Source organism: Belonocnema kinseyi, chromosome 9 (assembly GCF_010883055.1).
Source record: "Belonocnema kinseyi isolate 2016_QV_RU_SX_M_011 chromosome 9, B_treatae_v1, whole genome shotgun sequence".
NCBI lineage: Eukaryota > Metazoa > Arthropoda > Insecta > Hymenoptera > Cynipidae > Belonocnema > Belonocnema kinseyi.
Window position 1 is genome coordinate 50,315,393 of NC_046665.1, and position 13,611 is coordinate 50,329,003.

Consider the following 13,611-nt stretch of genomic DNA (forward strand, 5'->3'; position numbering starts at 1 on the left):
CGGTAAACCACTTATGAATCGTTCCAATCGACGGTGCAGAGTCCGGGTAATACTTATCCAGCTTGGCCTTGGTCTCGGATATCGTTTTCTTACGAAGATAGTGGTGTTTGATCAAAACTCGAAACTTAGATTTTTCCATATTAAACAAAACTCGGATGTTAGTCGCTTCTCAGTGCTGTAACTTGCAAATGCGTAAACATAAATGGCTGAAGTTTTGACAGGCGTCATTTGAAGGATCAAGCTCGACGAAAATGGTTCACATTAGTGAATACTAATGCCATCTCTTAGAATTTTCAGGTACTTATTAGACTGCCTGGTATGCATATACTAATTAGCTAATTTTTTAAATAAACAGTTTAATTTTTCAAAATAAAGTTGACATTCATATAGGACATTAAAGTTCCAAATTTTATAATATGTGGCACTTTTTCCCCAAGGCTCTTTTAGCCCCATTCTCCCCTACTTCATTTTTTATCAAATTCTCGAAAAAATACTTTAATGTAAAATAACAAACCGTTCAATTAAATTAAAGAAGAATAATTTTCTACAAAATTTTTGAATCCTCTACAAAGTATAAGAATTTCCAACCAAATAGTTGCATTTCAGACATAAAAGATCAGTTTTTGATCCTTTGAGATGCGATTTTTTTCATTGATTATATTGTTATTTTTAGCTTTATATAAGTTTTCGGGATCGCTGATTCCGATTCTGACGTCAGAATTGTAAAATTCAAAATGGCGGATCCAATATGGCGATTATATTTGGATAAATTTCATGTTCTTTTATATTGTCCTAAAACGTTTTCTGGGGGGGGGGGTGTCGCTGATTCCGATTCTGATGTTAGCATGGTAAAATTCAAAATGGCGGGTCCCATATGGCGAATGTATTTGGCTAAATTTCATGTTTTTTTATATTGGCCTAAAACGTCTTCTAGGGGAGTTTTTGGGGTCCCTGATCACGATGGTAACGTCGGAACTGCAAAATTCAAAATGTCGGATCCAATATGGCAACTTAATTAGGCTCAATTTCATGTTTTTACTTTATAATGGCATTAAATGTCTTCAAAAGGTGGTTTTTGGAGTCGCTGAGCACGATGATAACGTTAGAACATAAAAATTCAAAATTATTGGCACCTTTTATTAACGTTAAATTTCGTGATCAATGAAGGTAACAAGAGTGCGCTGAACGTCTTTTTATATAGGAATCGGCAAGAAAAGCTACGTATCGGCGAATTTTGTAATTCTGATATCAGAATCGTAATCAGCGACTCAAAAAACCCCCCGTAAATCGAGTTTTATACTGACTGTAACAAAATTTGCCAATTTGGTAAAAAATGGCTGCCATTATGTAGCCTCTATTTTGAATTTTTCAATTCTGACGTCAGAATAGTAATCAGCGACCCCATAAACCACATAATCGAGTTTTATGCTCCTTGAGAAGTTATCCGTCTCTCTCACAATCTTTTATAGATCAACATTATAAAAAACTCTATTTTTGCATATTCTGGAAATTTTGTTTGAAAAACTGACTTACGAAAAATTCTGCAAAAAATATATTGTTTAGTTCAATGTTTGAGATATTTGCAAAGCAAATGTTTAGATCACTATGACTTGTAATTTAGACACAGCCGAATTTATTGTTAAAAAACCGAGATTTTTGAGTTTTAATTGTTTATAACTAATGAGTAATTAACAAATACATTTAATTTAATTTAACAATCATAGATTGTAAGTACGAATATTTATCAAAATACTTAAAGTTTAAATCAAAAGGTGAATTTTCAACTAAAAAGTTTAATTTCTTACTAAAAACACGCATTTTTAAAAGAGTACATGAATTTCCAACTAAAATGTCCAACTAAAAAAGATACATTTTTAATCAAATACTTGCATTTTCAACGAAATAGTTCAATTTTCCATCCAAGAGATCAATCTTCAACCCAAAAGATAATTTTTTAACAAAGCAGTACAAACTTCAAGCAAGTTGCTACATTTTTTACCAAAAAAGATCAGTATTTATTCAATAGTTTCATTTTCAAGAAAAATTCAATTTTAAATCAAACAGTAGAATTTAAAAAAAATGGAAGAAATAATCGAGAAAAAGTATAAATTTTTTAACAACATGAGAAAAACAAATATTTTTCAAAAGGGGGAAAAGACGAAAATTGGAAAAAGTTTTTAAAATTTAATTATTTTTTTCAAAATGTAACTACTTATTTAAAAATTCATTTTTTTCTTTAAGATTTATCTCTTTCGGTGAAAATTTAACTGTTCGTTTTTGAGAAAACGCATTGTTCGCTTACACAATCATCTATTGGTATGAACTCTTTTGTTGAAAATTAACTTTTTTGTTCGTTACAAATGTATAATTTTATTTAATAATTAATCTGTTTTGTTTAAAATCTAAGTGTTTGGTTGCGAATGCTTTTTTATCATTACAAATTGATTTTTCAAACTGTTAATACAACTGTTCCATATTTTGGATGCAGGATGATATTTTTAATTTAAATTTTATCTTTTATATTTGAAATTTTAACATAGCCCTGGGGTCTTTTATAGCCAGCCATTTCTAAATCATGATTTTCGTGGCTTAAAAATTTTTAAATCAGACTGATAGTGCCATTTGTCGACAAACCATGACTACCAATTCCCTTGAGGTACATTTACGTCAAGCTTATTTGTACTTATTTATTCTTATATAACGTAAGTACCAAGTGTTTTGAAGTATTTAAATTTATTGTAAGTAGTTTTAAAAATAATTTTTCAATTATTAGGATGTCTTATAATGTACGATCAAGTATACGGCAGCGTCTACTCGAGCAAGACATCCTATTCTAAAATCATCGCATTCTGAAATCATTGCAACTTCAGGATTCCAACCAGAACCCAAATATATCAAAGATTACAGTTCTTGAAAGTATTAGTATGTATTTGATGGTACCACACTTACAAGAACGATTTACCTATTCTCAGCTACCGAGAAACATCATAGTTGGTATTGACTGCATTTTGCAATCAAATTGACCAAGTGTAAGAGCATATGTATGTTCAGTTTAATTTTTAGCTCTTCTTACCAAAAATTATCGAAAATATCGATTTTTTTTGTAAAAAAAAGTCATTTTTTCAATTTTTGTAGTTTTTAATTTATTTACATATGTTAAAATTAAATATATACATATATATCATCTAGTTGTATCTCATAATGGATATAAAAAAGTACACCCAGAAAAATGTTCGTCCAAAAATATTGAAAATCCTTATCGCAATAAAGAAATTTCTGCCAATGGCTATGTTCCTATAATTTTTTAAAATGTATATGCAAAAATAACACAATAGCGGCCAAAACCCCGAAAAACTAAACAAAAATCGTGTTTTTCCACCTTTTTTCATTAAAAAAATATAGTAAAAATCTAAATTTTATCAAAAAAAATTATAGGCCACATAGCCATCGAATTCTAATTTTTTATAGCTATTTCTAGAGTGCATTTATCGAACCTAACAAACAATACATTAATATCTTTATCAATAATCACACCAAACATGCACAAAAATACCGTTTTTTCGGGATTAGTTACTAGAATGACCCTTTTTAAAATATTTTTCTAATAAATGTTGCAAAATAAAAATTTTTATTGCTCCATATTAAGAAAAAAAATTTTTGTGAAAAATTCAACTTTTAGTGATAAAATTTATCTTTTTTAATATAAACTTAATCTGTATGTTTGAAGAATGAACTATTAGGTTAAAAATTTGTCTTTTCGTAGAAAATTCATTATTTTTGATAAAAAAATCATCTTTTATTGTTAGAAATTAATCTTTCTTGGTTAAAAATATTTCCTTTTTGATTGAAAATTCAACTATTTGGTTAAATATTGCTCTATTTTGGTTAAGGGCTCAACTATTTTGTTTAAAATTAATATTTTTTGGTTGAAAAAAAAACTATTTGGTTTAAAGTTTCTCTACTTTTTAAAAAAATGCTAAAATTTATTCATAATATTAGTTAAAAATTAATCTGTTTTGTAGGAAATTCGTCTATTTGGCTTGAAAATTAAAAAATTTGGTAGAAAATTAGACTATTTGGTTAAAAATTCAACATTGCTAATTGAAACTTTACCTACAAGTATGAGGATTGAACTGTTTTTTTACAAATTTCTTTTTGTAGAAAATGCATCTTTTATGGTAGAAAAGTCTTCTTTTGCAGTGAATACTAAACTTTTTTTTATGAAGATTCATCTTTTCGGGTTAAAAATTTCAACTGTTTTAAAAAAATGTGGTCTTTTCGGCTTGCGAATTCGACTGTGTTTGGTTGAATTTTAATCTTTTTTGTTGGAAAATTTCAACTATTTGTTCGAAAATGTACCCCACTAGCAAAAAAATTTAATTATTTTGATAAAGTTATCTATCTGTAGAAAATTCAACTGTTTTAAAAAATTTTATCACTTTCGGATTGAAAATTCATCTTTTAAGGTAAAAAAAGTCATCTTTCTTGGATAAAAATTTATCTTTCTTGATTTAGAATGTATTTTTTTCTTAAAACTTCAACTACTTGGTTTTGAAAGCAACTGCTTGGTTAAGAATTAATATTTCCTTTGCTGTGGGAAAGTGGCCTTTTGTGAATACAAATTCATCTATTTCGTTACGAAATAATTTCTGTTTAAAAATGCAACTATTTATTTCATATTGAATTCAATATGTAGTATTAACATTTTTTCTACCAAATTTACTCCCATTTTATTTCTCTGTTATTATGAAAAAGTACGGTATTGCCTTGGTTTTTGGAAAATTTTGGGTAATTCTTTTTGTTATCAAATTCGCTTTCTATGTCAGAGGTGCCTGTAAGTTTTGAAATAGGTCGTGAATTTGATAACAAAAACAATCATATTTTTAAAATATTAAGTGAAATATGAAATTAGAAATGTGAAATGCTGCATAATCCGTCCCTAGATGTATATTAGAGAGATATATTAAGATATTTATTAGAGCTATGAAAAAAAATGAATTTTTTTTTTCGTTTCTGACATCTATAGGAATTTAAAAATTATTTATTTTTTGGTATGAATTTTTTCAGCAAAATATTACCAGAAGATCATTTTCCTCGGTGCACTAACAAAATAATTAAAAGCTTAAAGTTTATTATAGCAGAAAGAAACTTAGTGCAAAAATCGCCATTCATGGAAAAGATGTACATTTTTTACTCCTTGCGAACCGTAACAAATTTGTGAAATTTTCTTAAATATATTTTTAAAATCTGATACAGGTTTAAAAAGTTTTCCGAAATTTGAGATACATTAACCGAACAGTTCTTTAATTATCATCATTATAAATCTGAAAAAAATGTTATTAGCGACAAAAATTATTTGAAAATTATTAGCGTTAAAATTGTTGTTGTAAGTCTAATTTTTACTAAAGAGCATAATCAGGGTGGTCATTTTAATCGAAAACAAACATTTCCGCTCATCTTCTGGTTTTTTTTGCCGGTACTCAAGATTTTTTTCACAACCAATACAATCATACTCTAATAATTTAAACGTAAAAAAATGGAAGGTACTAACACTTTTCAATTTATTTCTTTTTAATAAAATGCAGATAAACTCAAAATATAGAATTTCTCAAGAAATCTAAAAGTTGTTTGATATTTAGTCAAATTTAAAATTATCTTTGAAACTTTTTTAGAACTTCTAAATATCTTTTGAAATTAATAAATTTTGTCCTATAATTCTTAGAAAAGCCTGTAAATTTTAAAAAATGTCTTAAAATCTTCCAGAATCTTTTTAAATAATTTTGAAAATCTTTAAAAATTTTCTTCAAAATTCTCTTAAAATAATTTTTTTAACTGAAAAATTATTTTAAATTTTCCTAGGAATCTTAAAAAAATGTTTTTATTTTTTTGAAGCCTTTTAAAATCCCTAAAAAGTTTCTAATTTTTTTTTAATATGCAAAAATCTAAATTTTGTTTTAAATTAAGCTGTGTCTATTTGCACGAAAATCTCGGTACAAATAGCCGATTTTTTTCGGTACGTATTTGGTTTAAATTATTTAAAATCATTTCAATTTTTGAATTAATGTTCATTTTTTTCCAAACATCTAAATACCTCTTAAAATTACTCAAATTTTTTCTATAAATAATAAGTGTTTAATTCTTATTTTAAAACAAAAATTCGACAATCTCACTTAAAATTAAAAAATCCAGTTTCAAATCGTTTAATTTTAAATATTTGGTTTCAATTCACTCGTCTTTAAAGAATAATCAAATATTGAAAAATATTAAATACTTTTTTTTCTTCGATAAAGTAGAGGAAATCGAATGGATTACAAAATTAATATTTTAGATTCAAACAATATTTTTAATCCAATGAAAGCCTTTAATTACAAATATATATTATTATGAAGTTATTTTAATGTTAAAAATATTTTTTAAAGTTTAAGTCGGTGGTTAGCATTTTTATTGACTAAGAATTTCGAATTGAAACAGTTTAATTTTTAACAATAAAAATTAGCTTCAAACAGTTTGAATTTTTAATTGTTTAATTATTCAAGAAAGTATTTTAAAATGCTTCAAATCAAAAATTAAAATCTAAAATGGAAAATTTTCAAAGGAGAAGATTTTCGAATCAAGCATTGTAAACTGAATGAAGTCATGATTGAAAAATATAAAAATTACATTAATTATTTTTTAAACTTATGAAATCGAACCTTGAAATATATTTTTCTTATAAACATTTGTAAAACTCTCAGCAAAAATATAAGTTCACTGCCATGTTCTGGGTTTCCGGATCCAACGGCCTCCCTGATAATATATTAATAATTAGGTAACAGATATGTAAATAAATAAAACTTTATGTAATTCCGTGAGCAAGATTCGACTGGACTTTTTACCTTTATTTTATTATTATTAGTTCACTGAATTCGATATGTTCTATTACAAGTAATTTAAAGGAATCTGTATTATCATCAGAGATAGTTACCATCAATCGATGTTGGTATCATTCCACAATCCGCGAAAATATAAATCAACACTATCGACCAAACTAACTCTTTAAATAATAGAAACTATTAACTTCAATTCAGATTAGATCAAAAATAAAAATATTTAATTCTTTTAAATTAAGTTTTTTTCTAAAGCAATCGGGAGTTCTGTGGTTCGATTCCCAGTGGAGCAAAGAAAGTAGATCTTTTTTCAGACAAGCTTAATGTTCTATGTATTACTTCAGTTAGAATTTAAGCGAAAATCACGAATATGGGGAGTTCCTTCAAAACAGAGAAAAAAGAGGAATCTTTTAGAAAAGGGAAAAAGAGGGAAATAAGAAGTCTGAAATAAGAGAAGACAAAGAAAACAAAAGAAGAGAAGAGGAAACTAAACCCAGGCTGGGTCGACTCCCATGGGCGCGTTTCACCATTTATAGCGACACTAACGCAATCTACAAGGAGGTGGGAAACTAAAGCGTATCCATGTGTTCGTGCACGTAAATGTATATATTATTTGAATGTGTTGCATAAATTAAAATAAGAGAAAATAAACGAATTAATTCAAAATTATAAAAATTTAAGACGAAAAATGTGTAAATACTGTTTCCTGTACCATTTTTCGGCATAATTTTTTACAATTTTTCAATAATTCTCCAATAAATGAAGAATTACATAACACATGAAATGTAACGTTTTTTCAAAATTTTATTTATTCGCATATACAGAAGTGAATTCAGTGACATCCTGGCACATCACAAACATTTCAATTTACTTTAACTTTGCTCATTTTTCAATGTCCTAATTTCACTTCATACGGTGAGACGCAACTTTTTTGAACCTAGCAAAATTTGAAGTTTGTTGACGAAAAACTAACCTCAACGAACACTAGAATGGCGGCGCAAATATATTTTAAGAACATATTACCTCCACTTATGCCCCTACATTAGAGCCATCTACAAGGAGGTGGTTAAGTACAAAAGTATATGTGATCACACGCGCCTATGGGAGTCGACCCAGCCTGACTAAACCGGAAGGAAGGAGAGAGGTGATTCTGGCAAGCCGTTTTACTTTTCAAATGTCTCAAAAAAATGTAGTGTCATATTAAATAATATAATAGACTTTAATTCCAATTATGGTTTAACATAATAATAATTGAGTGCATTAAAATTAATTCGGGACGTAGAAAGATTTGCCAATTTATTTTTATTCTTACTTCGAAATTTGATTTTTTATTATGCTTTAACATAATTGTAACACGTTGCATTACCATTATTTTAAAGCATAATTTTAATTCCTTATCTATTATTAGCTCTTTAGTTCATTTTTATTATGCTTTAACATAATTTTAACAGGTTGCATTTCCATTATGTTAAAGCATAATTTCAATTATTTCCATTATGTCAAACCATAATTTTAATTCGTTTTTATTTTTATTATTCTTTAACATAATTTGAACTTGTTGCATTTCTATGATGTTAAAGTAAAATTTTAATTCTTTTAATTTTTATTATGTTTGGACATAATTTTAACTCATTGCATTTCCATTATGTCAAACCATAATTTTAATTCCCTTAGTCGCGGCGAAGACCAACAGATAACGCCACAATTGCGGGAAGATTTTAACGCGTGTACCCCCCGCTCGATTTGGCTTTTATTTTCAATTCCTCATTTTCAACGTTTTTAGGCATTGATAGGTTAGCTTAGATAATTTGCTGGATCTAGAGTTCTTCAATATTATTTTTTTTCTTTTTGCATTTTCGAAGAGATATTTGTCTCAAAAAGATAACTGGAAAATTTCAGGTCAAAATATCAAAAATTTCGAAAGTTATGGGCCGTTGAATAGAGCGATCTCAAACGAGCTGGGCTGCAGCGGCCGGGTGCTCTGCGGCGGCGAAACTAGTTCCGATTTTAGGCTTGCTTTTTACGTGAATGAGGAAGGTGGCTTGTATGGACCTGGAATAGCTGACTAGGCGTAAGTGCTCTCATTTTCTGAACTTTATTTAAACAAATGATTGTTGTAAATCTGATATCAAATTCGTGATTTCAGACCGCTTGAACTATAAAAGTCATATTAATCTTGGAAAAAAGTAATTTTGCAATAGTTTTGATTAAATAAATTGTTTAAATAATTTTTTATTGAAAAAATAGTACCAGATTTGAAATCAGTGATATCAAAAGTTATGGAAAGCATATGCATCATTAAAATTGTAATTTGGTTAAAAAATGGTTTATAAAAATTGTTTAAATAAATGAATTTTGCAAATTTGATGGCAGATTTGAAATCATCGACCCCGAAAACATACAAATGGATGAATAAGTGTAATTATATTGCAAAATTTCAACATAATTGTTTGCGTTTTTTATGAAAAACTTTGAACACGTTTTTCTCAAAACCACGTTTTCCGTGTTGGTGGAAGTCCCACAAGGCGCAAAAATTAAGCAATCACTATGAAACTTTTTTGGCATATTCTCAGAAGGTGTCCGCACAAAGTAGACTACAATTATAAAAAAATATTGAAAATTGTTTGTTTAAAAAAATAATTAGGTGCAAAAAAAAGTGAGAAAATCAATCTTTTTTTTAAATCTCATAACTTCCTCATTTTTCAGTTTTCTTTCTTCATTCTAGTCTACTTTTAATTGAGAAAATATTTTGATTTTTTATATCAGATTTTTTCTGCGGCGGACAGATCTTCCACCAGCGGGAAAAGTCGACGCCGACCACCCGCCATTGATGGCCCCCCTCCCCCCTTTTTATGTAACGGCCCAACAAATTTTTTAGTATTACAATAAATATGAAAAAATAATTGTGGAAAATTTAAGCCTCCTATCTTTTATACTTTCCTCAAAAAATATTCCCAAAAAAACAGCCGGATTTCGGGCCAACAAAGTAGGAAACCTCCTTAAGGAGAATTTAAAAGAATTTAAGGGGATTTAAGAATTCATCAGCGATTGAATATAAATTATTTTCTAGTTCAAACATATTCAGGAATTACAGTGTTTCAAATACAAATTAAAAAATTTTAAATATATTAATTTATTTGGAACAAAAAAAAAAGTTTTTTCTAATTTAAAAGATAACTCTTTAACAAAATAATTGAATTTTTAACATAAATGTTGAATATTCAACCTCAAAAGACGAATTGTGAACAAAAAATTGCTATAGTTTTGATTTCCATAAAAAAAATGAAATTTATACAACAAAAAAAAAGAATTTTAAAACCAAAAAGACGTTTAACAATAAAAGTGATTTCTTAAAAAAGCGATTCAACCAAATGTTTTAAACAATTTAGTTAAATTATCAAGCAGAGAAGAACGATTTTTAATTAAAAAGTTGCAATTTTCATACAAAAAATGAAATTTCTTCTATAACATATGAAGCTTTAAATCAAAAATATAAATTTTCAAAGAAATAGTTGAATTTTTTGTTGAAAAAGACTTAAGTCGAGTTTTCACGATGAAACGATGAATTTTTTAACAAGAAATAATGTTTTCTAACGCACGCACGAAATGTTCGATTTTCGACGCATGTACTTATGTACGCATGCTCGCGGAAAGTGACCAATTCCGAGACCGTGGTAAAAAGAAGTTAGAAAATCACTTTTGTTAGCTTCTGCGCTTGCGCTCTTTGAGTAAGATTACTGTTTCTTGCCGTTGCGCTTGCGCATTTCGAGTCAGGACTGTCGGAACCTTACCCTCGCTTCATTATGATTTGACGCTTGAGAGACTGATTGTGAGTAGTGAATAGTTATTGGATATATTTGAAGTGATAAATTACCATAAATTACTGATAAATTACCATAAATTGCCGATAAATTAACGAAAATTTCCGAAAATTTTGGAGACTTTTAGAAATCTGAAATCATGGGTAAATTGATAATTTTTCATAAATTTCTGAAATTCTTAGAAATTGAGTCAATTTTTCATAAATTTTAGGAAATTTTCCGAAATTTTTCTAATTTCTCAAATTTCAGAAATTTTTGAAATTTTTGAATTTCTTCCCAAAAGGTTCGGATACACTAAATTTCTATAAATTTTCGGTAATTTACGAATTTACAAAAAATTTCCGGAATTTTTATATAATGTTTGTAATTTTACCATAAATTTCTAAAAATTATCATACATTTACAAAAAATTGGTTTTTATTATTTCTCAAATCGAAAATTTCCCGCATGTTAGAAAAAATATCGTGTGCTGCAGGAGCTGAAAGTAGGCAGTTGCAACTCTTGTGAAGTTTACAGTACTTGCCATCGGCTCATCTTCGGGTCATTTCCGGCTCGTCTTCGGCTCGCTTACAGCTCGCTTCCAACTCGCCTACGACTCCCCTTTGACTCGTCTCTGGCTCGTATATCTGATTTCACACTCGTGTGGAACTGGTTACTTTCCGCACTTGTAGCACAATATACTATTATACCAAAAAATTTTATTTTCAATCGAAAAAGATGAATTTTTAACCAAAAAGGATGACTTTTTAACAAAATTGTTGAATTCTCTAGCAAATAGTTGCATTTTTAACAAAAAATATGAAATTTATCCTAAAGCAAAAGATTTTTTTATTTTAGTCAAAAATTAATCTCTTAGGTTGGAAATAAAATTATTTGGCTGAAAGTTCAACTCTTTTGTTACAAATTATTTTGTTGAAAAATAAGCAGTTTGATTGAAAACTTGTTTTTTTCTTTAGATAAAAAGTAAGTTTTTGCCGTAAATTTAAGTATTTTGTTGATTTTTTTTTGTTCATCTGTTCATCTGTTTGGTTGAACAATTATTTTTTAACTCGAAATTTATGTATTTAATTTTTGATTATAAAATGATTACCTTTTTTAGTTCAAAATTCGTGTTTTTTTTTGTTGAATGTCGATTTTCAACTTAAAACGTAATTATTTAAGTTTTCGTTGACAATTTATCTTTTTCTAGTAAAAATTAATTTTTGTTGTTGTTGAAAATTCAACTATTTCAGTTGAAGATTAATTATTTTATTTGAAAACTTATCTTTTTTGCATTAAATTCAACCACTATTCCAGTTGAAGATGCATTATTTATGTTGAAAATTCATCAGTTGGGTTAAAAAAATTTATATTTCAAAATGCAATTTCCGTTTATTGTTGAAATTTTTCTTTTTTGGTTCAAAATTTATCTATTTTGTTGGAAATTAATATTTTTGTTTGAAAATTAATCTCATTTTTTTAAATTCATCTCTAGCAAATAGTTGCATTTTTATCAAAAAATATGAAATTTATCGTAAAGCAAAGAATTTTTTTACAAAACAGTTGAGCTTTTATCCAAAAAACATTCCAGTTAACTCAGTAACATGAAAAATTGTAATAAAAAACAAATTTTTTTTACAAGTGGAGCTCTCATTCAGAAAATATTTGAGTTCATTTTTTAACACCAAAATATAAATTTAAAACAAAAAGTAAATTTTTTACAAATTAGTTAACTTTACAAGAAAATAGTATAATAGCTTAATTTTTAACCAAACTGTTGTATTTTTATCAAAAAACGATTTAATTTCTGCTAAGGCAGATAAACTTTAAAATAAAAAAAGAAAATTAAAAAAAAGAATTGAATTTTCAAACAAGAAGTTAACGAAAAAATGCAATTTTCTATTAATTAAAATAAATTCTGAGATTCTCATAAATTCTCAGAGAATTTATTTCTCGGTTATATTGTCGGTAATATTCTCATTCTCTTTACCGTTCTTAAAGAAATATATCCGGCTAGGAATTTTAGCTGGATCTGCTGTCAAGTAGAAAGCCGCAACGGCCGCGATACCTGAGAAGTCAAAATTTTGTAAAGTAATATGGCGGCCAAAGAGGTACACGTTGGGGCTCAGTTGTATACCTTAGTGACGTCACATCTGTTTAAATGTGACCAAATATATGTAAAACCATCAAATTTCATGGGCGGGCTCAAGCCTACCCAGTCCACTCGGTTCCGACACCCCTGTATATCAGTGATTATTTTAATAGTGAATATATGACGTATATCAGCGAAATTTCAATACTAGCCACCGTACAATTGTAAGGTAAGTTATGCAATGCAATGCCCTTTATTCTATAAGTTACAATACCAAAGTATTTTAATAAGCTGCTAAACTTCAGCTACAATTTTAAAGCAATAGTTTTCAGAATATTAATTTCAAAATTTAATTAAATTAACTATTTACTATTTATAATGATTTACCTCTTCAGCGATGATTATTTCCAATTTCTTTTTAATTTATATATATGGAGCTCTCACTTCTGATCAAAACAAGAAATTTTAAAAGATTTTTATTTATATTAACACTTCTACGTGTTTACTGAATTTTATACAAAATTAAGTTAGCCTTAATTCTTAACGGTAGCAAAAAGATAGCCTATTCTTCGTAGAAAACATAGAATTGTTGTCAGTGCTTCCAAGGAGTCTCCATAGAATCGTTTTTTTTTTGTTTTTTTCTTTTTCTTTTAGTTTTGAACCCGATTTACTCAACATTTTCATCAACGGATGTAAAAATCGCTGGCAGATGGTTAAATGACAACAATTATATCAGAAAGTTTTATGCTATTGAGAAGAGTTTTACTATATACACCCCATTTTCTAAATATTATATATGTTTGTAACTCTCTTACTATTCCAGAAAGTGTATTGGTAATTTGGGTCACTTAAT

At 27.7% G+C, this 13,611-nt stretch overlaps 1 long non-coding RNA gene across 1 annotated transcript in view; it reads left to right on the forward strand.

Annotated features, from left to right (window-relative positions):
- Positions 1-9,779, forward strand: part of LOC117180906 — a 46,919-nt gene extending 37,140 nt beyond the window's left edge. Inside the window, exons 2-3 of the long non-coding RNA XR_004468079.1 lie at positions 8,766-8,937; positions 9,633-9,779. This is a non-coding gene — a long non-coding RNA (uncharacterized LOC117180906). The remainder of the gene's footprint in view (positions 1-8,765; positions 8,938-9,632) is intronic.
- Positions 9,780-13,611: the final 3,832 nt, after the last annotated feature.